The sequence below is a fragment of the Phascolarctos cinereus genome, unplaced genomic scaffold (genome assembly GCF_003287225.1).
Source record: "Phascolarctos cinereus isolate Bilbo 61053 unplaced genomic scaffold, phaCin_HiC Scaffold_726;HRSCAF=1367, whole genome shotgun sequence".
Lineage (NCBI taxonomy): Eukaryota > Metazoa > Chordata > Mammalia > Diprotodontia > Phascolarctidae > Phascolarctos > Phascolarctos cinereus.
The window spans coordinates 408,214,868-408,241,586 of NW_027556098.1; the positions used below are offsets into that span (position 1 = coordinate 408,214,868).

The window sequence follows — 26,719 nt, forward strand, 5'->3', positions numbered from 1 at the left end:
GTGCAAAGGGAGGGTTTCTTAGAAGGGTGGGTAGATTAATAAGTAGGAAAAGGGGAGAGACTCAGGGAGTGACTTTTAGAAGGGTTGTGGATCAGGGAGGCAGTGATCAGAAGTAAATTAGACATCTGAGAAGGGATAGGGCAAAGAGTGGAAGAAAAGGGTAAACAATGAGGAAAAATAGGAAGGGGAGAAATACAATAGTCATTATAACTTTGAATGTGAATGGGATGAACTCTCTCATAAAATGGAAACAGATAGCAGAATGGATCAAGAACCAGAATCCAACAACATGTTGTTTACAAGAAACACATTTAAAAATGAGAGACACACATAGAGTAAAACTAAATGGCTTATTCTGAAGAACACTTTGGAGCTACACACAAAGGGCAGTCAAACTGTGCATATTGTTTGATTTAGCAATACCATTACTAGGTCAGTATCCCAAAAAGGTCAAGCAAAAGGGAAAAGACCCACATGTACAAAATTATTTATAGAAGCTCTTTTTGTAGTGGCAAAGAATTGGAAATTGAGGGGATACCCATCCATTGGGGCATGGCTGAACAATGGAATGGAATGGAGTACTATTGTGCTATAAGAAATGATGAGCAGGAGGATTTCGGAAAAACCTGGAAAGACTCAGATGAACTTCGCTGAGTCAAATGAGTAGAACCAGGAGAATGTTGTACACAGTAACAGCAACATTGTACAAACAGCAAACATTGATAGACCTAGCTCTTCTCAGCAATACAATGATCTGAGACAATTCCAAAAGACTCATAATGGAGTATGCTATCCATATCCAGAGAAAGAACTATGGAGTCTGAATGCTGATCAAAGCATACTATTTTCACTTTTTTGTGTTTTTTTTCTTTCCCGTGGTTTTTCCATTTTGTTCTCATTCTTCTTTCACAGCATGACTAATGTGGAAATATGTTTAACATGATTGTACATGTACAAGCTATAGCAGATTGCTTGCTGACTTAGGAAAGGGGGAATGGGGGGAGAAAGAAAAATTTGGAACTCAAAATTTTGTAAAAATAAATGTTGAAAACTATCTTTACACAAAAACTATCTTTGCCATTAAGTGGAGGAAAAACCCTGAATACTGTAAAAATATAATGACAAAATTTTGTCTAAAGAGGAGATGTAAGATGGCAGCCCTCATCTTCCTTGCAGAGGGAGGCTATGGGTGTGGAACATTGTATATAATGTTAGATTTTTTCTGATATATTAATTAGTCCTTCTGAACTTTTTTCACTGCTTTTTTATTCTTTATTGTAAAAGCTGGATGTTTCAGGGATGGGATAGATGGGTACACAGAATCTAGTTTATATTGTGAGAGTCAGGTAAAGGTTAAATTTCTACAGAGAAAGAGAATAATGCAGAGATTTAAAGAACAAAGGTCCCAGGAAGTGGTACACTGTAGGTGGGCTGGGCTTGACCAATAGGAAGTAAGTGGATTGTTCCAAGAAGACCCCAAAATCAAGATAAGGGTCAAGCCAGCTCAGACCAGTTGGGGTCAACCTGAGGACACCTGAAAAGTGCTAGTGTGCCTGCTTAATGAGCTTCATTACTCTTATCTGACACACCCCGCATAAAATTGGAGCCTCATTAACGAGTCATGGGATGTATGACCAGGGGAGGGGGAACATACTTGAGCATATCAAGGGGAAACATGTAAGGAAAGGTGTAACTTGGGAAGGGATGGACCAATCCTGGGAGGTTTCACGCCAAATTCAACTGCATAAAAACACACTTGCCCTTACACTCAGGGCCCACCCCCTCCTGAAGAGGGGTGGAGCCCGCTTCTGGCCAGAAACATCTAAATCCTCTGGACTTTCTTTATAATAAATTTTCTTGATACTAATTTTTTGGTGTCAAGTCTATTTCTAACAATTTGGCGCCCAACGTGGGGCTCGATCTGGATTTCGGAGGGGATAAGGTAAGACATCCCGGGAAGAGCGCTCCCGCTGTATTTCAGCGGTCTCGGTGAATTGAGCCTTTCCCAACCGAACTCCTGATCTAGGATCACGTGGAAGAAGTCCAGGGGATTGGGGAAGCCGCCGGCAGACCACAAGAGCCAATATATTGGGCAAAGGTAAGAAACAATCTTTGCTGGTCTCAAACTCCCAAGGTCCGGGGATCTGATCGGTTAGCCATGAGCTAGGAACAGATTCGGAGATGGGAGATGCAAATTCTAAGGTACCTGGAAGAGGGGGAGAATACCCAGGGACGACATTCCTTCTGATAGCCCTCTGGGAAAGATGTTAGAAAGTTGGGAGGACGCTCCCAGGACTAGAGGGAAGAAAATGATTAAATATTGTTGCCAGGAGTGAACTAAGGAACCTGTCCTGGCACCATCAGTGTTTGGGCCTAAATTTTGATCAGATGAGGATTGGATTTGTCAACTGCTAAATTTGTACGTAAATGATAAGAGAGAGGCCTCTCAAGAAGAAAAAGGTTATGCTGGTTGCTGTGGCCCAGGGGCTATAACCCCAACAGCGACAGGTATATTCTTAAGTCAAGTAAGAGGAAAAGAAAAGAAGCAAAAAAAAAAAGAGAGAGAGAGAAAAACCTCAGAACCTATTCAAAGGGGACCCTAGGACAAAATGATTTTGTTTTGACCGGTCAAGGTTAGAAGTAGGATTGTGCGCACCCTGTCTGTCTGTCTGTCTATGTATGTTTTGTGTCTACCAGAAAAATTTTGGGGTAACTTTTGAGGTCTGAGATTGGAAAAGGAACTGTGGGAAAGACCTCCTGCCTCAGGCTTTCTGGGGGAGATTGAGATTAGAATAAAAAAGGAGAGAATCTCTCAGAAGTTAGTGGAAGGCCAGCAAGCGGCCTTTAACTGATAAGGAGCTTGCAGCCCAAGATGGTTAGGGCCAAGAGAAGAAAAAAGGCCCAGGATTAGAATTCAGGTTTCCTGGGATCCCAAGGCTAAGAGTTTGAATGGCTGTCTTTATCCCTCCCGCCAATGTGTCTGGCATAGGGGCAATGTGCTTAACATTACAAAAATAAGGGTTTTTAACATTATAAAAGCTATTTGGGGAAAGGCTGGGAGAGTGCTTTTCTCTGGGTTTGCAATTCTTATGTCCCTTCTGAGTCCAAAGCTGCCCCAGCCTTGATGAGTGGGTATTTGTTTTGAGGTAAGCCACCCTTGGATATTGATTCTGGCTGCCTTCAAGGTGTTTTAAAAATGTGAGGAAGTTTGACTCTGCTTTGGGTAGAATTGAAGTGAAATTTTGCAGATCATTGTGATTGGAGATTGTTACATAAACTGGGCTGTTCAATTACTTATTGGAACTCTAGAAGCTTTCTGCCTAAGGGGAGAAAATTGATTAGGCCTAGTTAACATTGAAGTAGGAAAGAAAAAAGGAAGATAATTGTTTAAAGCAGGAATTATTTACACGTGTCTCTTTAAGGGAATATACAAACATGTGGAGAATATTTCCTTTTAAAGGGCCAAGAGTATTGGATTTAAAACAAAAATGTTTTTACATGTTTATCATATATAGCCATTATAAATTAGGATCTGATTGGATTTAAGTTTACTGTTCTATGAAGGAAAAACAGTGGTTATTATGGAAAAGAAAATGAATGATGATTGTAGAGTGCTTAATACAATGGCATATGTTGGAAGTGGCACTATTTATTATTTATGTAATTGTTAAAAGTACTAAGAGTAATAAGAGTGATAATTTTATATGTGATAATCTAGAAATTCAATTGATGTTATCTGAAGTTTATTGTTTAGGTTATTACTGTATTTCTAAAATGTATTTCTAAAACTCTTAGACTGTAAAATTTGAGGGACCACTGTGAGGTAGAAATGGTGTTAAAGTAACTCTTGGCCTAGAATGGGTCTTCAGTGATAAAGAGTGGAGATGTCTCTTTATCTTTAGTGATGAAATTGAGATAGTTTGAAACTGTTAAATACCTAGTGAGGTATATTGGGTTTTAAGACTATGATAGTAGATTTTCATTTAAAATCTTGACTATTATAAAAATATATGGTGGTTTAAAGTTATAGTCTCAACATATCAATGATGAGATGAATGATTTTCTGTACAAAGTGACTTAGAAGAACATCCATCTAAACTGATAATGGGTCGTTTCAAAGTTTATTACAATTGTGGAAATAATTTTATAATGTATGCCCTGTGGTACAAACATATTTTATTGTGGAAAAGCTTATTGATATGTATTTGGAATTAATGAGGTATTCTCTCATATCAGGGCCTGAATTAGAAATTAGAAAAATAGGAAAATATATATGTACATATATGTTTTTCAAACCAGTCCTTTAGGATAATTATTGGGTTTGTTGGGGGATGGGCCATTGAAGTTGAATCTGGTTGTGGCCCGAGGCTATCAGACCCCATAGATAATAAAGAAAAGCCAGTCTAGTGGGATGGGAGTGGCCCCAGGAGACTGTTGAACCTCGTGAAGGGGTTCAGAAAGAAAGAAAAGTTTTTATTTTTAATAATAATTGGGTGTGGTCCCAGTTTTTAATATACTGCTTACATATTTCTGAATTTTCTTATGTGATGTAATCTGGTAAGCAATTGTATTAGTTATGTTGTTGGAAGAGCAATTCATTTTATAACTTAGAATGTTAAATTAAGAATTGTGCCTTCAGAGAAAAGGAAAAAAAAAAGGAATGGGTAAAGGCTGTTGGGGTATTCTATATGACCCTGTTCTGTAACATTTCCTTTTTAAGTACTATAATTTGAGAAATGAGAACTTAAAAGTTTTCTCTGTTTAAAGGAAAGTTTTAGCTGGGATTATTTGGCTCTCACTTATGAAGTTTAAAATTGTTAACTAAGCTATTTGGAGTTACTGTTTAAGTGAATTACTGGTAGAAGTATTTTTGTGTGTGTGTAAAGAAACTATGTAATTATGCAAAGAAAGATTTTGTAAAATCTCATAATTCTTATCAATCCTGTGCAGGAGTTTTGTGAGGTGGAACTCTTACTGATTAAGTGGCCCATTGCAGACACCTCTGGACTAAAGAAATTAGGTAACTAGGAATTTTATGGTGATAATATTTAAGATCAATTGAGCCCCAATAAGGGCCAAAAAACCTGAACTGATCTTTTCTTCCTGAGTGAGCTAAGAATGCTGATCAAGAGCATTCTTATGTTTATGACCACTGAGGCGCCTTTAACCCAGACACTACCTTGATGGTGGTAAAGGAGACCCAGATGTCCTGGATCTGACATTTGCCTATCTTATTTAAATTTCCTTTCTCATGCTTAGGTTAAACATTTGGAGACCATGAAACTGAGTAACCCAGACATCCTGAGTCTGGGTGGAATATCACTTATCACTAGCTTGTGGTCTCTTTAACCAATGTTCAGGTTGACAATGGTAATTAGGAAATTGTAAGCTGTTTTTAAGAAAAGGAGATACTTTTATGAAGAAGATGTTTTGATGAAGTCTTTGATATTCTTTTAGAGGGCCCACTAAATTTCTATTTGCAAGCTAATTTGTTGCAGTAATAATTTATTGTTGATGAAAATTATGTTCAAATCTCTTATGAACTTAAGAGTTTCATTTCTGGGTTTGTTGTGTCCTTGGATTGGACTTAACTGGGTGCTTTTAGAGAAACAGTCTCAACGGGAGCAGTGTCAGAGATCTAAGGCTAGTGATTAATACTAAAGCATATAAGCTGTAAGTAGGAAAGATCTTACTGTTTTGATCTGAATTCATTCCATGGCCTAGAAAGAGCTAAAATTACTATTTAAACTTATATGTATAAGATTCGAGTCCTGAAAGTGTCTCATTCTTTCAGATTAAGGATGGTTAGGGATAGATAAGCTTGAGAAACAGAAAGGCAAATCTATTTGGAGTAGCAACTTATGATCTTAATGGAAATTTGATTTTACTTAGGATGTTATTAGGAACCACAACATGTGTAGGAAGTTACGCAAGCTACTCACTTTGGAGATGTTCCCTAATTAATGTGACACTATAGTCACACCTGAAACTCTGATGAGGGGAATTTGCTATCTAAGACCTTGGAATCTGTTAATGAAATATTATTTTGAGTCTAAATCCAGGTATGGTTAACAACAAACTGATTGAGCTACTGACCCATGACGTCAGCAACCTGCAAAGAGGTTTGTGAGCTGCACCTATGAGCTGCAAGAAGGTGTTCTCATGGGAAGTCGGGAGAACGACTTTTCTGCATGGCTGAGGTAGGATTCTCCTGACTCAATTTCCCCACTGACACCTGGCAAACTTTAAACCTGGCTCAATGCAGTTGGTCATTATATAACTTCTGCCTGGAGTTGACATGGATCTAGGGAAGCACTGTTTCCTTACTTTAGTTATGTTCTTTCATGGCAAATTCCTATATTCATAAGTTTGCAAGCATAAATATTGAATCTATTAAGCAATAGATTGATGCGGGAGCATCTGAGGTTATTATATAGTAAGATGAAAAAGATTGAGTTATTTGGCCTAGAATTTCAGAATTAAGTATATTCCTGTATAAGTCAGGATCCTTTAATTTCTCATAATGTTTATGATAAGGTCTGGAGGTTTGGGGGTGCTGGGACTCTAAGGTCACAGCACAACGGTCCCTTCTGAAGAAGTTCAGTCCAGGTCTTTCAGCCAGGGGGGAAGTTTGTTGGAGGTAAACCATATGGGCCAGGTGATCCCCATAAGGAGGAGCAGGCATGAGAAAGTCTGCATTTTATATAGGGGTCAGGGTGGATCTTACATTCACTAGAGTAACTTTGAGTTACCAGAGGAAGGGCTGGGAAAGGGGTCTAGGAGAGAATTCTGATTGGAATGTCTGAGAGATTGAGTGGACAATGGGAACGGATAATGAAGGGAACTGGAGGGAGGAGGTTTGAAAGGCATCCGAATAAGATCAAAAAGTGGGGCCAGGGCTTTCAAAGGAAGATGGGGAGCTGGGGCCCTTAGACAAAGGAGAGCCACATTCTTTCTGGGACAAGGGGCAGGGGTCGACTTGGACCCTTACCCCATCATTAGGGGATAATTAGGCCAGGAGATTGTGGAACAAGGATATTATTCTGTTACTTAGTTTGTCACAATTAATGTTGAAGGAGGAATAGCTTATGGCTTATCTTGTAAATGCCTTGAAAGAAGAATCTACTTTAATTAAGGATTATTTATTTGTACATGACTAGAAGTTGGGATTGTTTATTTATTTGATATGTACTGGTTTTAAATTAACTACTATGATTAATTCCTTAGTGGAATCTCATCCTCCTGATGAGGAATATGAATAGGAATGAATAATGAACTAATGCAAGGTATAAAACTAGAAGTAATGCAGAATGTAAGGCTAGGTTCTAATTTTTTTAAATGTGAATGTCTTGGAACATGACAACTGGACAAAGTTCCAATTTTGATCTTGTAATGGTGAAGACATAGTGTTGAGTTAATTTTCATTATTTGCCCTGGTTATTGGCAAGGTAATTTAAAATTGTGTTGAGATCAATCTTGTAGGAGAGTGGATACAAGAAGAAGGATCTCTGCAGGAGGAGAGTCTGCTGGACACTGTTTGAACAGCACTTAGACAAGAAGACTTCACCAGGTGTCGAGTGTCAGACAGCAGTATGAGAAGATACTTCTGAAGCTTTAAATGGACAATTTATCATTACTTTTGGGTCTCTGTATCTGTAATAAGGGGACTGCCCCCTTTTTAATTTGTCAATGCATCAGTCAACTCTTTCCTTCCTTCTCTCATATTGTTTTAAGTCCCCAAAATCCCTTGATGAAATGTTGCCCAGCAGCACAGTCCCAGGTAGAACCATCACTAAGGCATTGCAAGGTTTAACCACTTTAGCTGAGGAGTTGGCAGAGAATTCTGGGATAGATAACTGATTAAAGTGATGGTTAGAATCCTGGTCTGGCATCCATCATCACCTCTCTAACCGTAGCTGTGGGAGTTTTAACTGCAGTAAGGTGTTGCATCAACCCTTGTATCAGAGGACTAGTGCAAAAATTAATAGAAACAGCACTAACTGAAAGTATCCCAATAGGACCAGCTATGAGAATTCAGGTAACAGGATCAGGTGGAGGTAGGATGATGATTGAGAGAGTTAATGATCATTCCTCCTCCTCTGATGAAGAATGCGAACTAATGCTAGAATGCTATGAGGAAAGACAACAGGAACAAAAAGTGTGGAAACATAATTCTTATTGAGAAGAAGAGGAGGGAATTGTGAGAGTCAGGTAAAGGTTAAATTTCTACAGAGAAAGAGAATAATGCAGAGATTTAAAGAACAAAGGTCCCAGGAAGTGGTATACTGTAGGTGGGCTGGGCTTGACCAATAGGAAGTAAGTGGATTGTTCCAAGAAGACCCCAAAATCAAGATAAGGGTCAAGCCAGCTCAGACCAGTTGGGGTCAACCTGAGGACACCTGAAAAGTGCTAGTGCGCCTGCTTAATGAGCTTCATTACTATTATCTGGCACACCCCGCACAAAATTGGAGCCTCATTAACGAGTCATGGGATGTATGACCAGGGGAGGGGGAACATACTTGAGCATATCAAGGGGAAACATGTAAGGAAAGGTGTAACTTGGGAAGGGATGGACCAATCCCAGCCTGGGAGGTTTTGCACCAAATTCAACTGCATAAAAGCACACTTTCCCTTGCACTCAGGGCCCACCCCTCCTGAAGAGGGGTAGAGCCTGCTTCTGGCCAGAAGGGTCTAAATCCTCTGGACTTTCTTCATAATAAATTTTCTTGATACTAAATTTTTGGTGTCAAGTCTATTTCTAACAGGTATGCAATTGAAAAAAACTAGAAAAAGAACAAATTAAAAATCCCCAGTTAAACACCAAATTGGAAATCATAAAAATTAAAGTGAGATTAATAAAATTGGATGTAAGAAAACCATTGGATTAATAAATAAAATTAGGAGTTGGTTTTCTAAAAAAAAAAAACAACCAAAAAATAGATAAACCATCAGTTAATGCTTTTTTTTTAAAAAAGAGACAAAACCAAATCACTAGCAGCCGAAATGGAAATGGTGACTATACCACTAACAAAGATGAAATCAAAGCAATGATTAGGAGTTATTTTGCCCAATTATATGCCAATAAAACTGCCAATCTAAGTGAAATAGATGAATACTTATGAAAACCTGAACTGACTAGATTAGCAGAAGAGGAAATAGAATATCTAAATAAACTATTTTAGAAAAAGAAAGTGAACAGGCCATAGATGAGCTTCATTCCTAAGGAAAAAAAAAACATTTAGGACCAGATGGATTCACAAGTGAATTCTTTTTTTTTTTTAATTTTAATTTTTTGCTTTCAGGCAATTGGGGTTAAGTGACTTGCCCAGGGTCACACAGCTAGTAAGTGTCAAGTGTTTGGTCTGAGGCTGGATTTGAACTCAGGTCCTCCTGACTTCAGGGCTGCTGCTCTATCCACTGCACCACCTAGCTGCCCCCACAAGTGAATTCTACCAAACATCTAAGGATCAACCAATTCCAATACTGAATTAATTATTTTGCATAATTGGCAAAGGAGGAGTCTCATCAAACTGCTTTTATGAAACAAGTACGATGCTGACACCTAAACCGGGAAGAACAAAACCGAAGAATATTATAGACCAACTTTCCTAATGAATATTGATGAAAAAAAAAGCCTAAATACAATATTAGCTGGGAGACTGCAACTATATATCACAAAGGTTATACGTTGTGACCAAGTGGGATTTATACCAGGAATGCAGGGATGGTTTAATATAAGGAAATCTATTAACATAATTGATTATATCGATAACAAAAGTAACGAAAAGCATATAATTTTATCAATAGATGCAGAAATGGCTTTTGACAAAATATTAAAACAATTCTTTTTTTTTTTGGCTAGGCAGTTGGGGTTAAGTGACTTGCCCAGGGTCACACAGCTAGAATGTGTTGTGTATTGTGTGTCTGAGACAGGATTTGAACTCAGGTCCTCTTGACTTCAAAGCCAGAGCCCTATCCACTGCACCACCTAGCTGCCCCAATCATTCTTTTTTTTTTTAAATTGAAAGCATGGATTTTTCCTTAAAATGATAAAAAAAAGCATTTACCTAAAACCATCAGTAAATATTATATATAATGGGCATAACCTAGAAGCCTTCCTAATAAGATCAGGAGTGAAACAAGGATGCTCATTACCATCAATATTACTCAATACTCTACTAGAAATATTATCTATAGCAATATGAGAAGAAAAAGAAATTGAAAGAATCAGAATGGTTACTGAGGTAATAAAGCTATCTTTTTGCAGATGATAGAATGATATACTTGGGAAATCGTCAAGATTCAACTAACAAGCTAGTTGAAACAATAATTTTAGCAATGTAGCAGGATATAAAATAAACCCACATAAATCATCAGCATATCTATATATCACTAACAAAACCCTGCAAGAAGAGATAGTAAGTGATATTCCATTTAAAATACCCACAGATAGCATAAAATACCTGGGAATATACCTGCCATGACAAACCCAAGAACTACTTGAACATAATTGTAAAACACTTTTTATACAAATAAAGTCAGATTTAAATAATTGGAGAATTATTAATTTTTCATGGGTGTGCAGAGCCAGTATAATAAAAATGACAATTCTATATAAATTAATCTACTTATTCAATGCCAACCCAATTAAATGACCAAAAAAGCATTTTATTGAGCTAGAAAAGAAAAATAATGACAAAATTCATTTGGAAGAGCAAAAGGTCAAGAACATCAAAAGAATTAATGGAAAAAAAAAATGTAAAGGAAGGAGTTCTAGCAGTTCCAGATCTTAAATTGTATTATAAAGTGGTAATTATCAAAAACCATCTGGTACTGGCTAAGAAATAGAAAGGTGGATCAGTGGAAGAGAGTAGACACATAATACACAATAGTAAATGAGTATTTGACCTTGTGTTGGACAAATGTAAAGATTTAAGCTTTGGGGATAAGATTTCATTATTTGGTAAAAAATTGTTGGGAAAACTGGAAAGCAGTCTGGCAAAAACTAGATATAGGCCAATATGTTATGCCATTTCCCAAGATAAGGTCAAAATGGATACATGACCCAGATATAAAGGGAGATAAGGAACATGGAACGTATTACCTATGAGATATAAGGATTGGAGAAGAATTTATGAATAAATAAAAGATAGAAAGCATTGTAAGATGTAAAATGGATAATTTTAATTATATTAAATTTAAAAGCGTTTGTACAAATAAAACCAACATGTCCAAGATTAGAAAGAAAGCAGAAAATTGGCAGGAGGTGGTGGTGGAATTTATAGTTTCTCAGATAAAGTTCTCGTATCCCAAATATATAGAGAACTTTGTCAGATTTATAAGAATATGAGTCATTCCCCAATTGATAAATGGTCATAGCATATGAACAGGAAGCTTTTGGATGAAGAACTTGCGGCAGTTAAAAAGGTTTAAGAGACATAATTTCTGGGAAATTTAATCATTTTATTAATAATGCCAGCATTTTAGTAAGAGAATGGTCATTTGGCCACTTCTCTCTTAGACCAAAGACAATGTTGGCATTGAGCTCATGGACTTATATGCCCATTGGAAGAGGATTGTTCCCCAAAATGGCAATCAACTGTGATTGGTTAACAAATATTACAATGAGGGACTCAACCTATTCAAATGAAATTTGATTATGTCATTTACTTCTAAGTTACTCCCTGCCTTGGGCAATCTATTCAAAAAATGTATCCCCACCCAAACCTGAGTAGAGCACAATGGCTTCCCTTCCAGAGTGGAGTCTAAACAAGAAAGTTAGCCCAATCTTATCAGTAATATCCTTCAGGAGACTGAACTTTTGAAATCAAGACTTCAGAAAAAGGGGGAACTCTGGATCTCCCCAAATCATTAGTTATTAATAATTATTTCTCTCAAAATCAAAGCTATATACAGTCATATGAAAAAATGTTCTAAATCATTATTGATTAGAGAAATGCAAATTCAAACAACATTCAGATATCATCTCACACCAAATTAGCTAAAATCATAAAAGGGGAAAATGACAAATGTTGGAAGGAATGTGGAAATTGGGACACTAATACACTGTTGGCGGAACTGTGAACTGATCCAACCATTTTGGAAAGCAATCTGGAATCATGCCCAAAGATTTATAAAACTTTGTATACCTTTTGACCTAGCAATATCACTACTAGGTCTGTCTCCCAAGGTTATCAGGGGGAAAGGAAAAGAACCTCTATGTACTAAAATATTTATAACAACTCTCTCTGTGGTGGCAAAGAACTGGAAATTGAGGTGATGCCCATCAATTGGGGAATGACTAAACGAAGTTGTGTTATATGATTGTGATGGAATATTACTACACTGTAAGAAATGAGCTAATTAATATTAGAAAAACATGGAAAGACTTGCATGAAATAATGAAGAGTGAAAGGAGCTGAATGTTGGATATTTTAACAGGAGTATTCAAAGAATAACTATGAATGACTAAATTATTCTGAATATTATAAATATTCATATCAACTACAAAGGACCTATGAAAGAAGATGCTATCCATCTCCAGAGAAAGAATTAATAAATAGAAGTATGCATAATATGGTTTTACATATACATACATATATACATCTAGATGCATACATGTGGAAGAGTGTCAAATGGTGGCCTTCTGTAGTGAGGGGTGAGGAGTAAGGGAGGGAGGGAGATAGCTTGAAATTTAAAATGTAACCAATTTGGAATAAGGAGACAATTTCTCAACTGCTGAAAGGAGAGTGGGAAAACGGTGAGATGTTTATACCTACTAAGTAGGGGTTACACAATAAATTGAGAACTCTGCTGGTCAAGACTGGTTTTAGCAGTTGCAGGCATCTCTGAGCTCAGCTAAAGTTTACTTCACAAACGATCACTGATATGTCAAGCAGCCCTGGGTACCAGAAGTCCTACTCATTGGCTAGTTGTTGGGTTACTCTATAGCCTGGTTCCTCTGTGAAAAAGGGAAGCTCTGGCCTTTTTAAATGGAAAGTACAGGCAGGACAGAGTTCATGTTTACATTCCCTCCTTTTGGTCAAAGGATCCCTGCTGAAGACCAACAAGAGTTTTCTCTATTTTGGGGGGACTTAATAGTGGTTGGTATCTTAAAGAGCAGAGGGACACAATGAAAAGTCCAGTGGCTCTAATGTGACAGGACTCAAAAGTCAGTGAGGTATCTGAGGACAACAGGGTCAAAGAGGAGGAGGAGCAGGAGGAAGAGGAGGAAATGAAGAAGAAGAAGAAGAAGAAGAAGAAAGGGAGAGATACACATATAATATCATGAAACAAAAGACCAGAGTAATACAGTAATGATCATAACTGCCAAAACAAAACCAGCAACAACATGAACACAATTACAAAACACTTTTCACACAAATAAAGTCAGATCTAAATAATTGGAAAAATATCAGTTGCTCATGGGTAGGCTGAGGTAATATAATAAAAATGGCAATTCTACCTAAATTAATTTATTTATTCAGCTCTATACCAATCAAACTACCAAAAATTATTTCCTAGAGTTAGAAAAACAATAACAAAATTCATCTAGAAGAACAAAAGTGCCAGAATATCAAGGAAACTAATGAAAAGAAATGCAAGGGAAGGTGGCCTAGCTGTACCAGATCTTAAACTGTATTATAAAGCAGTAGTCATCAAAACTACTTGGTACTGGCTAAGATATAGAGTGGTGGATCAGTAGAATGGGTTAGGTATGCAAGACACAGCAATCAATGACTAATCTACTATTTGATAAATCCAAAGATTCCAGCTTCTGGGATAAGAAATCACTATTTAACAAAAACTGCTGGGAAAACTGGAAAAATGTAAGGCAGAAATTGGGCATAGACCGACATCTTAACACCCTATACCAAGATAAAGTCAAAATGGGTACAGGATTTAGATGTAAAGGCTGATACTATCAGCAAACTAGGAGAGCAAGGAATAGTTTACTTTTCAGATCTATGGAGAAGGGAAGAATTCATGACCAAACAAGAGATAGAAAACACTATGAAATGCAAAATGGATAATTTTGATTATATCGAATTGAAAAGTTTTTGCACAAACAAAGCCAATACATCCAAGACTAGGAGGGAAGCAGAAAGCTGGGAAACAATTTTTACAGCCAGTGTCTCTGATGAAGGCCTCATTTCTAAAATACATAGAGAACTCAGTCAAATTTATAAGAATATAAGTCATTCCCCAATTGATAAATGGTCAAAGGATATGAACAGGCAGTTTTCAGAGGAAGAAATTAAAGCTATCTATAGTCATAAGAAAAAAAAAGTTTTAAATCACTATTGATTAGAGAAATGCAAATCAAAACTACTCTGAGGTACCACATCACACCTATCAGATTGGCTAACATGACAAAAAAGGACAATGATAAATGTTGGACAAGATGTGGGAAAATTGGAACACTAATGCATTGTTGGTGGAGTTGTGAACTGATCCAACCATTCTGAAGAGCAATTTTGCTATAAAACTGTGCATACTCTTTGATCCAGCAATAGCACTTCTAGGTCTATATCCCAAAGAGATTATAAAAATAGGAAAAGGACCCACATGTACAAAAATATTTACAGCAGCTCTTTGTGCTGTGGCAAAGAATTGGAAATCGAGGGGATGCCCATCAATTGGGGAATGGCTGAACAAGTTGTAGTATATGAATGTAACGGAATACTATTGTGCTATAAGAAATGATGAGCAAGCAGACTTCAGAAAAACCTGGAAAGATTTATATGATCTGATGCTGTGAAATGAGGAGAACCAGGAGAACATTATGTACAGTAACAGCCTCATTATGGGATGACTGACTTTGACAGACCTGGCTCTTCTCAGTAATGCAAGGATCTAAGACAGCTCCAAAAGACTCACGATGGAAAATTCTATCCACATCCAGAGAAAGAACTATGGAGTCTGAATGCAGATGGAAGCACATTATTTCTCATTTTCCTTTGTTGTTTTGTTTTATTGCTTCATTCTCACTGTTCCTCCCATTAGTTCTTTACATCATGACTAATGGGAAAAAATGCTTAATATGAATGTATAAGTAGAGCCTATATCAGATTGGATGCTGTCTTGGGGGGGGGGGAAGAAGGTTAGAAAATTTAGAACTCGAAATCTTATGGAAGTGAATGTTGAAAGCTAAAAACAAATAAATTGATTATTTAAAATTTTAAAAATACAGTGATGGTCAAATAACAATGTAACTCAGTATCCCACTGCCAATGTTCAATTAATGAGCATATTTTATCTGGAGTCCCAGGTGTCCCATGCAGTTGCCTAGTCCCTGGAAACATCTTTTCTTGGGGCAATCTGGAAAATATCCTGTCCTCAGGGTCACCATTGCAGTAGATTTACTTCTCTGATTCCAAGTAACTTGTAGAGATTCCTTGGACGTCCCTGCTAAAAGCTTTTATGAAATAGATTTTGATACAAGATTTCCATACTAGTCACAAAGCTTACTTTTTCAGTTCATGTTGTGAAACCCACCTCAAATCTTACAGTTCTGATCTTATCAATAGTAGAGCTATAAGGGAGACGTGAAATTAAGAGCCCATAGTTCACCTCAAATTTCAGGAAATTCAGCTGATAAATACCCCCATGCTGTTATACATTTTTATCTAAATTCTACGCCTGAAATGAACATAGTTAACAACAAGGTAAAGGGTTACTGTTACATTGATATATGTAAGACATTCAAATACAAACTAAATATTTTAAAATACCACAGAAGGCAGAAGTCTTAAACCCTTCCAAATTACAAATGTATTCATTTGAACTTGTTCTCTCAAAATTTTTACTCAGTTGTTTGCTTTACAATTTTTATTTTAACTGTTAATTATTTTAGAACTCCGAATTTAAATACCACTTAATTTAAATTAATTCCAGTTCAATTCAGTAATTCAATGCCTTCCACATGAGGAACAGAGACAGATAAGGATATAATCCTCACATAAAAACATAGGTTACAGAACACTTTTTTATAAGATGACCTATAATACACAAATGAAATTACATAAAAGTTACCAAGTTAACTTCAATTGTAGCAAAGGACTTAGGATGACACTTGAGTAACCAATTTCAAAACAGTGTATATCAAACAAGTTGTTTATAATAAAATAAGTTTGTACCACAAGGTGTACTCTACAAACAGGTGTTATTTCCACATTAAATAATAAACTCTGTGAGAAATGATTATTTCTCTCTGGTATTAGTAACTAATTATTGTATTAGGACCAAGGGTTTTCTCCTTTTCTACTTCCTCATCCAGAAATCAACCAGTGTTACAAATCTCTCTCAGAGTTGTATTCAACCCAAGATCTAATCAGAGAGTAAAAGAAATTCTGAGTTTGGGCTAATAGGTGCATTTAATGCATTGCATTTGCTCAGACAGGTCTGGGGAAGTGTTGATTCTCTACTTTGTCAGACAGGTGATACGGAAATTGATAAGTCTCTTTGATCAAGACCCAAGTCATACTATTCTGTCTGTTTTAAGTATTTGAGCTGCAGCTTTCTAACTTTCACTTTTGGGGTGGAGGCATTAAGTCGAGTAGATGTGTCTACTTAAAAGAGATCCTCTGAAGTAAGCTGTATGGGAATAAGAGGGGAAAACTTGTGTTAACTGTCAACCTTTAGAGAGTTCATTCTAAGAAAGACAAACAAAAGTAGGCTACTTGTGCATGTTTATTTCTCTCAAAGCTGGTGATGTGTCTGTGTCCATTCACGGGAGTCATTCAAAAATGAGCTCAAAGGAAGGCCAGTTGAAGGAGACTTTATATCTTTAGAGCAACCCACTCCCCTCTCCCTCCCCCAGACTCAGGACACCAGTATCCTTTGTTAGCCCAAATTGTAGTTCCATAAAACAAATAGTGTGGCCCCAGGATCGCTGGGTTTCTGTCAACGGTAAACATAGGATGTCGTAAAACAATAGAGGTCCATAAACAGTAAGGTGAGGGAGGATCCAGTGGGCCAGATCCTTGGCAGAAGAATGTTCTCAGTCAGCAAAATTCAGCAGGAGAGCTTGAGTTTACTTAGAGAGCAAAGCAAAGCATGTCTGTTATGTCAGAGCACACAAAGCATTATGGTAGGTTAAGCTCAGAGTGGACTAAAAATGTCTTTCTCCTGATTGGCCAGTCCAGGTTTTAGGCCTTTCTCAAGTCATGGGGGTGGGGGCGGGGTTCAAGCTGGTTTGGGAAGGGGCAAGCTAATTTACAACAATAAAGGGCCACCTATAAAATTTGGAATATTGTGGACTTCAGTTTATGAAATCCAATTGCTTACTGGCAGTATATTCCAAAATTTTTTTTTGCAGGAATAGGGTTTCCAAAAAGGGAAATCTGGGTCATTACCCTGTGTGAGAATCTCTAAAGTTATAATCCTTGTTTTCAAGTTTTTGAGGTTACATATAAATTAAGCTGTGTCAATACAATGATATAAGACAATTGCAAAAGACCCATGGTGGAAAATGCTGTGGACAGCCACAGAAAGACCTATTGTTGAGATGACAGGCATGCATTGTGGTATCATCTTGAAAGAATCAGACTCAGAGGCATTTTTCTGAGATGATGCTCCCAATGGACCCTATTCCTTAAGGGAGATAAGCAGACTGCTGAAATAAAGCATGGGGTTTATACAGAGCAGAAAGTACTAACAAGCATCCTAAATCTGGTCCAAACCATGATCACCTGGTTGCAGAAACATACACAAAGGCAAAATAGAGCTGTGCATGCAGCTACTCATAATGCATACAGAAAAGTCCGGGGAGGGGGGTATTAATTTATGGTAAAGACATTATAATACACCCAGGTTCACGTTAAGGTGAGCCAAAATAGACGGTGCACTGGTGCTATTCTAGGTAATGTCCTTTCTGTGATTTAGTGGCCAACATCCTGTCTAGGTAATGCATTCATTGTTTAAAACATATTTACCTTGGACAATCAAGTGGTTCCTTCAGCAACTGTTGCTGACACAGTTGTTGCTAACATACACAATTATTGGGGCAGCTAGGTGGCACAGTGGATAGAGCACTGGGCCTGAAGTCAGGAGAACCTGAGTTCAAATCTGGCCTCAGACCAAACACTTGACACTAGCTAGCTATGTGACCCTAGGCAAGTCACTTGACCCCAATTGCTTAAAAAAAAAAAGAGCACACACAATTATTGCTAACATTCTTATCCCCATCACTATGGAGTCTGAATGCAGGTCGAAGCTCATTATTTTCTCTTTTTTGCTTGTTTGCTTTTTCTTTCTTGTGAGTTTTCCCTTTTGTGCTGATTCTTATGACTAATGTGGAAATAGTTTAATATGATAGTACGTGTATAGCCTATATCAGATTTCTTGTGATCTTGGGGGAGGGGGGAAGAAGAAAGAAATTTGGAACTCAAAATCTTATAAAAGTGAATGTTGAAAATTACCTTTTCACATAATTGGAAAAAATAAAATAATATTAAGTGGAAAAAAATAAATAAATAAAAATTTTAAATTTTGATTAAATTGAGTGTGTGTGTGTGTGTGTGTGTGTGTGTGTGTGTGTGTGTGTGAAAGGAACTCCTTAAGTAGAGGAAGGAATTAGGCACTTTTATTTTGAGAAGGTGGGGATTGGATGTGGTTAAGACTGACCAAGAGGGCTTTGAAAGAAGTCTCTTCTTAAGCAGAGAGGTGTCAAAAAGATTCTTGCTGTCAGGTAAAGTAAATAAATTAAATGAGATATTGAGGCAAGCAAAGAAAGTAGCTTTTATTTCAACTTTGATTTCTGGTCACTTAGACTATGTGTTTGTGCACGTGTGTGTGTGTGTGTGTGTGTGTGTGTGTGTGTGTTTATGTCTGTCTGTCTGTCTGTCTTTCTGATATTTTGTAAGATAATGGCCTGCATTTGCTAGGAGGGGAAATGAAAAAACTGGGTGATACTTCTCCAGGCTATCTGTGTAAAAATAGGTAATCTTCATTTTAAAGAGTTCTTTCTCATCATCCAAAGTAAAATTAAATAGTCACAAAAGGGATTTTTTTTCTGTTCAAAAAGAAAGGAAAACAAAAGGAAAAGCCAACATCAGTTTCGGACAGGTGAGTAATGGCCTTGATATTTTGGCCAGATAGGAGATAGTAGCTTGGATATTTTAGTCAGATGAGCATGTTAAACTTGATTTGTAGATCTAAAGCCCGTGTTGGTGAGAAGACTTTCAAATATATATTGCCCCTATTGTTTAAGGGAAAAGATCCTTTCCCTTCACAACCCTGGATTATGATTAGGTGGTGGTGGGGGGTTGCATTAACATTCTTTAAAATTAATTTTAAGGAAGTTTTTTAAAGAACAAGCTACTTCAGTGGAGGAGAGGAGGGACTGCCTACTCCAGCCCCACCGTGGCCTGAGCCCAGACTGGTCATAGATAGTGAGGATAGCTATTCACCATGAGGGAGGAGGGAAGGCCACTAGGAATTTTAGGAATCCTGGAGTCGAGCTTACAATGCTTTTAAAAATTAAAAAAAAAGGGGGCAACTAGGTGGCATAGTGGATAGAGTACTGGCCCTGACATCAGGAGGACCTGAGTTCAAATCCAACCTCAGACCAAACACTTGACACTTACTAGCTGTGTGACCCTGGGCAAGTCACTTAACCCCAGCTGCCTAAAAAAAAAAGATTTAGAGGGGTAGCTAGGTGGTGCAGTGGATAGAGCACTGGCCCTAAAGTGAGGAGGACATGAATTCAAATCCGGCCTCAGACCAAACACTTGACACTTACTAGCTGTGTGACCCTGGGCAAGTCACTTAATCCCAATGGCCTAAAAATAAAAAAATAAATAAATTTTTTAAAAATTAAAAAAAGTATAGTGTCCTCTTCCTTTCTGACTCTGGCTAAAGTTGGAGAGGCAGACAAGAGGAAGACAGATGAGAGAAATATTAGAAAAAGTGGAAAAAGGTATAGGATGTGATTGATAAGGGAAGTGTGATAATTGGGGTAGATTATAATATCTTATATACTACCAATTTTTAAATCTTTTGCACAGATTGGCTGGAAACAGTCACTCCATAATATGAAATGCTTTGAATAAATAGCCCTTGTGTAACATATAACACTAAATCACTGAAATTATAATGTTAACTGTTTTTATTATTTCTTCAATTAGATTTAACTTCTTCACCCTTGATAGCATTATATGGGGTTTTAGATGTGATCAGTATATACTGCCAATGGTGTTGAGATGAATGATTTTTTGTATGAGGTAATTTGGAAATGCATTCAACTGCATTGAGGCCACCTCAGGTTTGGCAATGGGTTTTGTTTCAAGTTTTAAATGCCTGATATTGTTTATGTATTGTTATAGTTCTACATTTTCTTACATTGTGTAATTTAGTAAACAATTGTATCAGATGCTGTTAGAAAAGCAACTTCTCTTATAATCTCAATGTAGTTAGATTAAGAATTGTACTAATTCAATTGGATATGTGTGTGTGTTTAACTTAGAAAAACTGAATCTCCACTCCATTTTTGACTAGATGAGGGTGATACTTAGGAATTTGAGATGACTAGGAATTTATTTTGTTTTCATTATACTTTGGGGGTTTAGTTATGACACTTAAAGATAGTTTATACCAACTTAATTTTGACAAATTCCAATTTTAAAGATTTATTTTTGCTTTAAGGTAGAATAAGAGAGCTATCTGTCAATTTAGAAGTGTCCAACCAATTTACTTCATGAAAGTTTAGTGATTATCTGTTTAATATCAGGATAAATTTTAAGCTATTTTTAAGAAAGAGAAATACTTTTAGGAAGGAATGTTTAAGTAAAAAAAACTCTTTTGCATATATGTTTAAGTAAAGATCTGTTGTATGATTTTTAGAAGGCCTGATAATGTGTAGAAATGCATGCAAACTACTTAAGAGTCACCTTAAAGATGTTCCCATTGTTTAAAGGGGTTTGAGAGCAGTAGTTTATGTTTATGTCCATTTGAGCATGGTTAATAGCTAAACATGTTTTACTATAGACAATGTTTCATTTAAGTTGTTCTCTGTATACAATTTGGGATTATTATATTTACACATCCTATTCCAAGTCTTTTATTGTTTGCTATTAAGCATCTTAAAGCAAAATCATTTGTGTAATGTTGAAGTTAGGAGTGAAAAAGCATCTACTTGCCATAAGTACTAGTTATATCAAGGTAAGTTGTGATTTTCCTGTGATGAATCTCTTACTGTTAATGTGAGATTATAGTCAATACTTGTTATCTGGAATATGTGATCCTTGAGAGTTGAATCCACTTGAAGCTCTGATTATTGAAAGTTGCAATTTAAGACCTTATAGGACTATAACTGATGTTGTTCTGAGTCTGACTCCAGGTATAATCATCTAGGAATGATGTTAAACCAATGAATCGATGATGCCAGTAACCCTATGGGGTTTACATCTATGAAATACAGGTGGAGTTCTCATGGGAAAGGCTGAGAGAGAGAGAGAGAGAGAGAGAGAGAGAGAGAGAGAGAGAGAGAGAGAAAACAACTCTTGGCATGATCTGAGATAAGAGTTTCCTAACTTGATTTCCCCAATATACACTTCCTCTTGAATGGAAAATATCCCACCTGGAATATTAGGCCTGCCTCAGTGCAATTGGCTATCTATATAACTTTTACCTGGAGTTGACGTGTCCCTCTTCTTTTTATAGCAAATTTATATAATCATGTCATGTGATCAATCAATATTAGATCTTTATGTCTTGGGTTAATGCTGAACTGCATCTGAGTTACTATAGTGAGATGCAGGCACGAGATTTGAGCTATTTGGCCTAGAATTTTAGACCTTTCTATATTTTGAACAACTAAGTGAATAAGTATCTAACCTTGTCATCTGCTGTTACTAGTTACATATAGCTCTGTAAGTTAAGGTCTTTTAATTTCTCTTAATAGTATGGGGATAATTAGGTAATGATGAAAACATTTGTGAATCCAGGATATAATTATGTTGTATAGTGAGGTTAATATCATAACTATCTCAGATCTGTGTTAATGAAAGGAATGTCAGTACAATTAGTTATCTTAGAAGAAGAACGTCTTGTGGTCTATCTTGTAAATGACAAAGAGAGATCCACTTTTACTAGGGTGTTATTCATTGGAACATGGCTAGAAGTTGAAAATGTTTCATTATAAATAACTTACTTGATATGCACTGTCTTGAAATTGATTATTCAATGCATTTATATATCCCATCCTAGAACCTTTTGTTACAGCTGAGGTTAACCTGGCAACTTTTAAATGAATTCATTTTTGCATAGAGTCCATCTTCTTATAGAATGTGTTCTGTTATTAATTTCTTAGGGAAATATTATCCTCCTATGAGGGAAAGAGCAATGCCAAGCATAAAAACTGGGTTCTAATTTTCTGTTTGTATTTGAGTTTCTTAGATATATGAACATGATAACTGGCTAACCTAAAAATGTAAATTCCCTGGTCTAAAAGCTTCTAAATTTGATTTTCTAATAGCGAAGACACAAGGGTTGAGCTAACTTTCATTATTTGACTTGGGTACTGGCAAGAGGAAATTTGAAATTGTGTTAAGGCCAGTTTTGCAGGAGAATTTTAAAAGAGAAAGAGGATCTTTATAAGTGGCCCAAGTCTAAGAAGGCAGCCTGCTGGAAACTGCTCTGAGACCACACCCAGATCAGAGAGCTGCATCAGATGGGTGTCCCAAGAAGCAGACAGTTGCATGAGATGAGATTTCTGAGCTTTAAATAGACAATTTAATTTTTTTACTGTTTACTTTTTCCCTTTGCATCTTTTATTTTTAAGGCATGTTGCATAATATATGGCCTGCAGCCCATTTGTGGCCTACCAAAGGATTTCAGGCAACCTGCAAAAAAATGCAGAGGATATAAAAGAAAGTGAAGATGCGATGAGCGCTTTGCTCATGCCTGGCTTAACCTGCCTTCCACTAGTCACTATTGCGCCCATCATGTTGCCACGGTGCACTCTCTCTGGTTTGTCACATGACCTATGGCAACCAATCATCATTGGTCTATTTCTAGTCTGAGAGGAGCAGAGTCCTGTCTCTTTGCTGTGTTTTTGGTTGTTACTGGCCTTGAACTTGAAGTGAGTGCAGCCACATGCCGATGCAGCTGACACTCACTCTGCAATGAGTGGCAATAATGAAAGGGCTTCTTTCTGGCACTCCCTCCGAGATCAGACACTCATTTCAATATTTCTTTGTGTGTGAGCAGTTGCTGTGCAGAGTTTTTGTTTCTAACGTTAAAGTTTTTGGGGTGAATTTGTAAAATGGGTGAATAAAAAGAAATGGAAGATCAAATCAGAGAATAGAGTGTGTAATCTGGAGTGGATAAATAGATACTTGTTTACTCACATGAGAGACAAACTATTGTGCCTTGTTTGCCGAGAACTAATAGCCGTTCTGAAAGAATACAATCTTCTACGCCATTTCAAATAAAAACATCCTGACTTAGGCAAATTGGACACCAATGAAAAATTAAAGCATCCAAATTGTTGAAAAATCTCAGTGGGGAAAAATGGTTTTTCTAGAAAGTAAACACAGAAAATGGGCCAGCTACTAAGGTTAGTTTTCAGATTTCTAAAAAATCAGTTTCAAGCATGATTCCAGAGTATGATAAATTGATTGCTGACCAGGAGTGTAATGTGTCCCATTAACTAAATGTAAGCAGTAAGAGAACCTGAAGAAATGTATTAGAACTTGTACCACTTAGCAAAGTAATTTTTTGAAAACATTAATGTGATTTCTTTATTTTTATTTTTTTTCATTAATGTGATTTCATGATAAAAATATTAAGTAATAAGTGTAATTAATTGATATTGCAATTTCCCTTTTTAAATGCGGTTTATTTACAAAATAGTTTAAACATTCCTTATACCTTTATTTGGAAAGTGAGCCACTAAAAATCTATCTGTGCCCTGAAGAAGTTTAGCCTATTTTAATTTTGGCTTCTACCTAGTGCCAAGTTGTGCAGGTCTGCTGTAAGGTCTATTCACTAAAGGGGACAGCATCCTTTGGTTTTGTCAATGTGTCAATTAATTTCTCTCCCTTTTCCCCTTACATTGTTACCCACCATAAATCCCGTAGTTAAGAATCCTTGATGAATTGTTTGTAATGTCATTTAGTGATTCATTGTGTAGACTTCATCTCTCAATAGAATCAAATGGGGGAAGGTGAAAAAATGATTATTTCTGTTAATAAAGAATTACTGTAGTAGGACCAAAATTTGTCTTCTTTTCTGCTTCCTCACCCAGAAATCAAGCAGTGTGGGAAATCTCCCTCAAAGCTGTTCTCAGCCCAAGATTTAATCAGAGAGTTAAAGACATTCTAAGTTTGGGCTAATGGGTGCATTCCTGCTTATTGTGTTTACTCCCCTTTGTCAGACATGTGATATGGAAATTGAGGTCTCTTTTACCAAAATTTGGGTGATCCAAGTCACATACTCCAAGACCCTCGTTGTAATATGGCCCACCTTCTCATTGTAATATAGTCTACCTTCTCAATTTCCCATTAATTGTTAACCAATCAGACTTGATTGCCACCCTCAGGAACACTTGCTCTTCCAAGGGCATATGAACTGTGAGCCCATTGCCATTAGGAGTCGTTGGTCCAAGAGACATGGCCAAATGACCATCCTTTTATTAATAAACATGCTGGCCTTATTAATAGAGTTATTAAATTACCCAGAAACTATGTCTCTCAAGCCTTTTAAAATGGCACAACTAACATAACATTGACTTTTCCATTCACGTAACACAAAATATCCAATAAGTTACTATCCTCTAAGAAAACTGATTGCATTAAAATGATTTTCTTCAAAACACAGCCGGAGATATTTCTGATTTAGTTTTAATAATAAATAGAGTAACAGCTTGGTCCCATAAACTGTTTCATGAATACTCAATTATTCTTACATCATTTTAAAACACTATATATATATATATATATATATATATATATATATATATATATATATATATACATACATACATATATATATATACATACATATAAAATAGGCAGATGACTAGGCTAAATACTCATTTACGTAGTTGTTTAGGATATAGAGAAGACTATAATTCTAGGCCAACATGCTTAGATTTTACACACGTGTCTTATATCATAGGAGCTCAGATGTGTTCTTCCCTTAGTCTATGGGTCAATGATTTAACATTGTGTTTGTAACTTTATTTCACAAGCTTCTTTTACCATTGTCTAATTATTCCCATATCATTCAGAAAGAATGAGCTATTCTAGGAAATTAATTTTACATATGACTGTAAACATTAGAAGGTAGATGACAAGCCTGAGTACTAGTTTATGTAGTTGTTTTCTGATGTGGAATGGCTACATGTTTAGACTAAAAACAGCAACATCTTACATACTTCCACTGTGCTTGTATCTTCTGGGGACCACTTGCTCTGGTTATAGCCTCTGCTAAAAAAGGAAAACGTAGGGATATGATTATGACAGCATCAAAAGTGGTCCTTGATGACTCAACACATATATGTCAATCCTTTTCTAGCTGTGTAGTTAATTTAAACTCAATCTCCTGTCACATATATGTCAATCTGTCATTTTATCTTTATTTTAAGTTATTTTTGCATATTTTGATCTGACATTTCTTTTATTACTCATATCCTAAATAATCTTTGCTTCACTCAGTTTTCCTCCTCTGCCTCTCTCCTGTCCCCCTGACCCATGCAATTAGGAAGGGAGGGGGGAAGAGACAGAGAGGGAGAGACAGAGACAGAGAGACACAGAAAGAGAGAGAGAGAGACAGACAGACACACACACAGAGAATATTTCTCTTTTCTTTATTCTGTGATACAGAGGGCAAACTGCCATTTCAAGGCTTCTTAGCAGTGCTAAAAATTCTCATCTTTACCTAGGCTATAAATCAACAAATTATACTTAAAATGTGCAACTGACTAAAATTTCTTGCCAGCATTATAAATATACTTCTTAAGAATATTTATTTAATAAGTTCCTCAGGTTGGCCAACAATAATGGGGATCACCTTTGGTTACTTTCTGCCAATTACACAAATATCTGCAGATTTCAGGGCCATAAAAGAATAACATGTAGCCCATGGCCATTCCCTTACGGAGAATGTTGTCTTTAGACATCTGATTGCCCTAAGACCAGGACTTCCAGGTACCTGCTTGTCAGAATCTGGAAGGGCTCTGAGTGGCTCAAATCTGAGGCTGCCTTGATTAGATTACAGAGTACCTTACCTGAGAGCTCTCCCAAACCAGGGTCCTTCCCCCTCTTAGCCATGACTAAAATAAAAGAACACTAAACCAGACTCTCAAGAGAGAGACTAAACCAGAGTCTTAAGAAAGAGATTAAGGGGGGCAGCTAGGTGGCATAGTGGATCGAGCACTGGCCCCGGAGTCAGGAGGACCTGAGTTCAAATCCAGCCTCAGACACATGATACTTACTAGCTGTGTGACTGGACAATTCACTTAACTCCAACTGCCTCACAAACGAAAATGACTCTAAATAAATTCTAGAGCAGCAGAACCCACAAAAAGACAGAGTGAAGCAAATTTCCAGACTTAGACAATTTGGAAGGTTGGCAGGAAAAGGCTGCACCAGGGCAGACCTGGCCCCAGCAAACATGGAACAGGCCTTGGGACTACTGAATCACTGGCAGCAGTGGGGATTTCCAGAAGGGGGGACGCTCATCACTGTTCCAGGGCAGAAAAGAGCACTTGTGA

At 36.9% G+C, this 26,719-nt stretch overlaps 1 long non-coding RNA gene across 1 annotated transcript; it reads left to right on the plus strand.

The window, feature by feature from the left end:
* The first annotated feature begins 5,054 nt into the window (after positions 1-5,054).
* On the plus strand, positions 5,055-8,737 carry LOC144454247 (uncharacterized). Its single transcript, XR_013482580.1, has 2 exons — positions 5,055-6,200; positions 7,470-8,737. It is a non-coding gene; the product is annotated as an uncharacterized LOC144454247 (long non-coding RNA).
* The last annotated feature ends 17,982 nt before the right edge of the window (positions 8,738-26,719 follow it).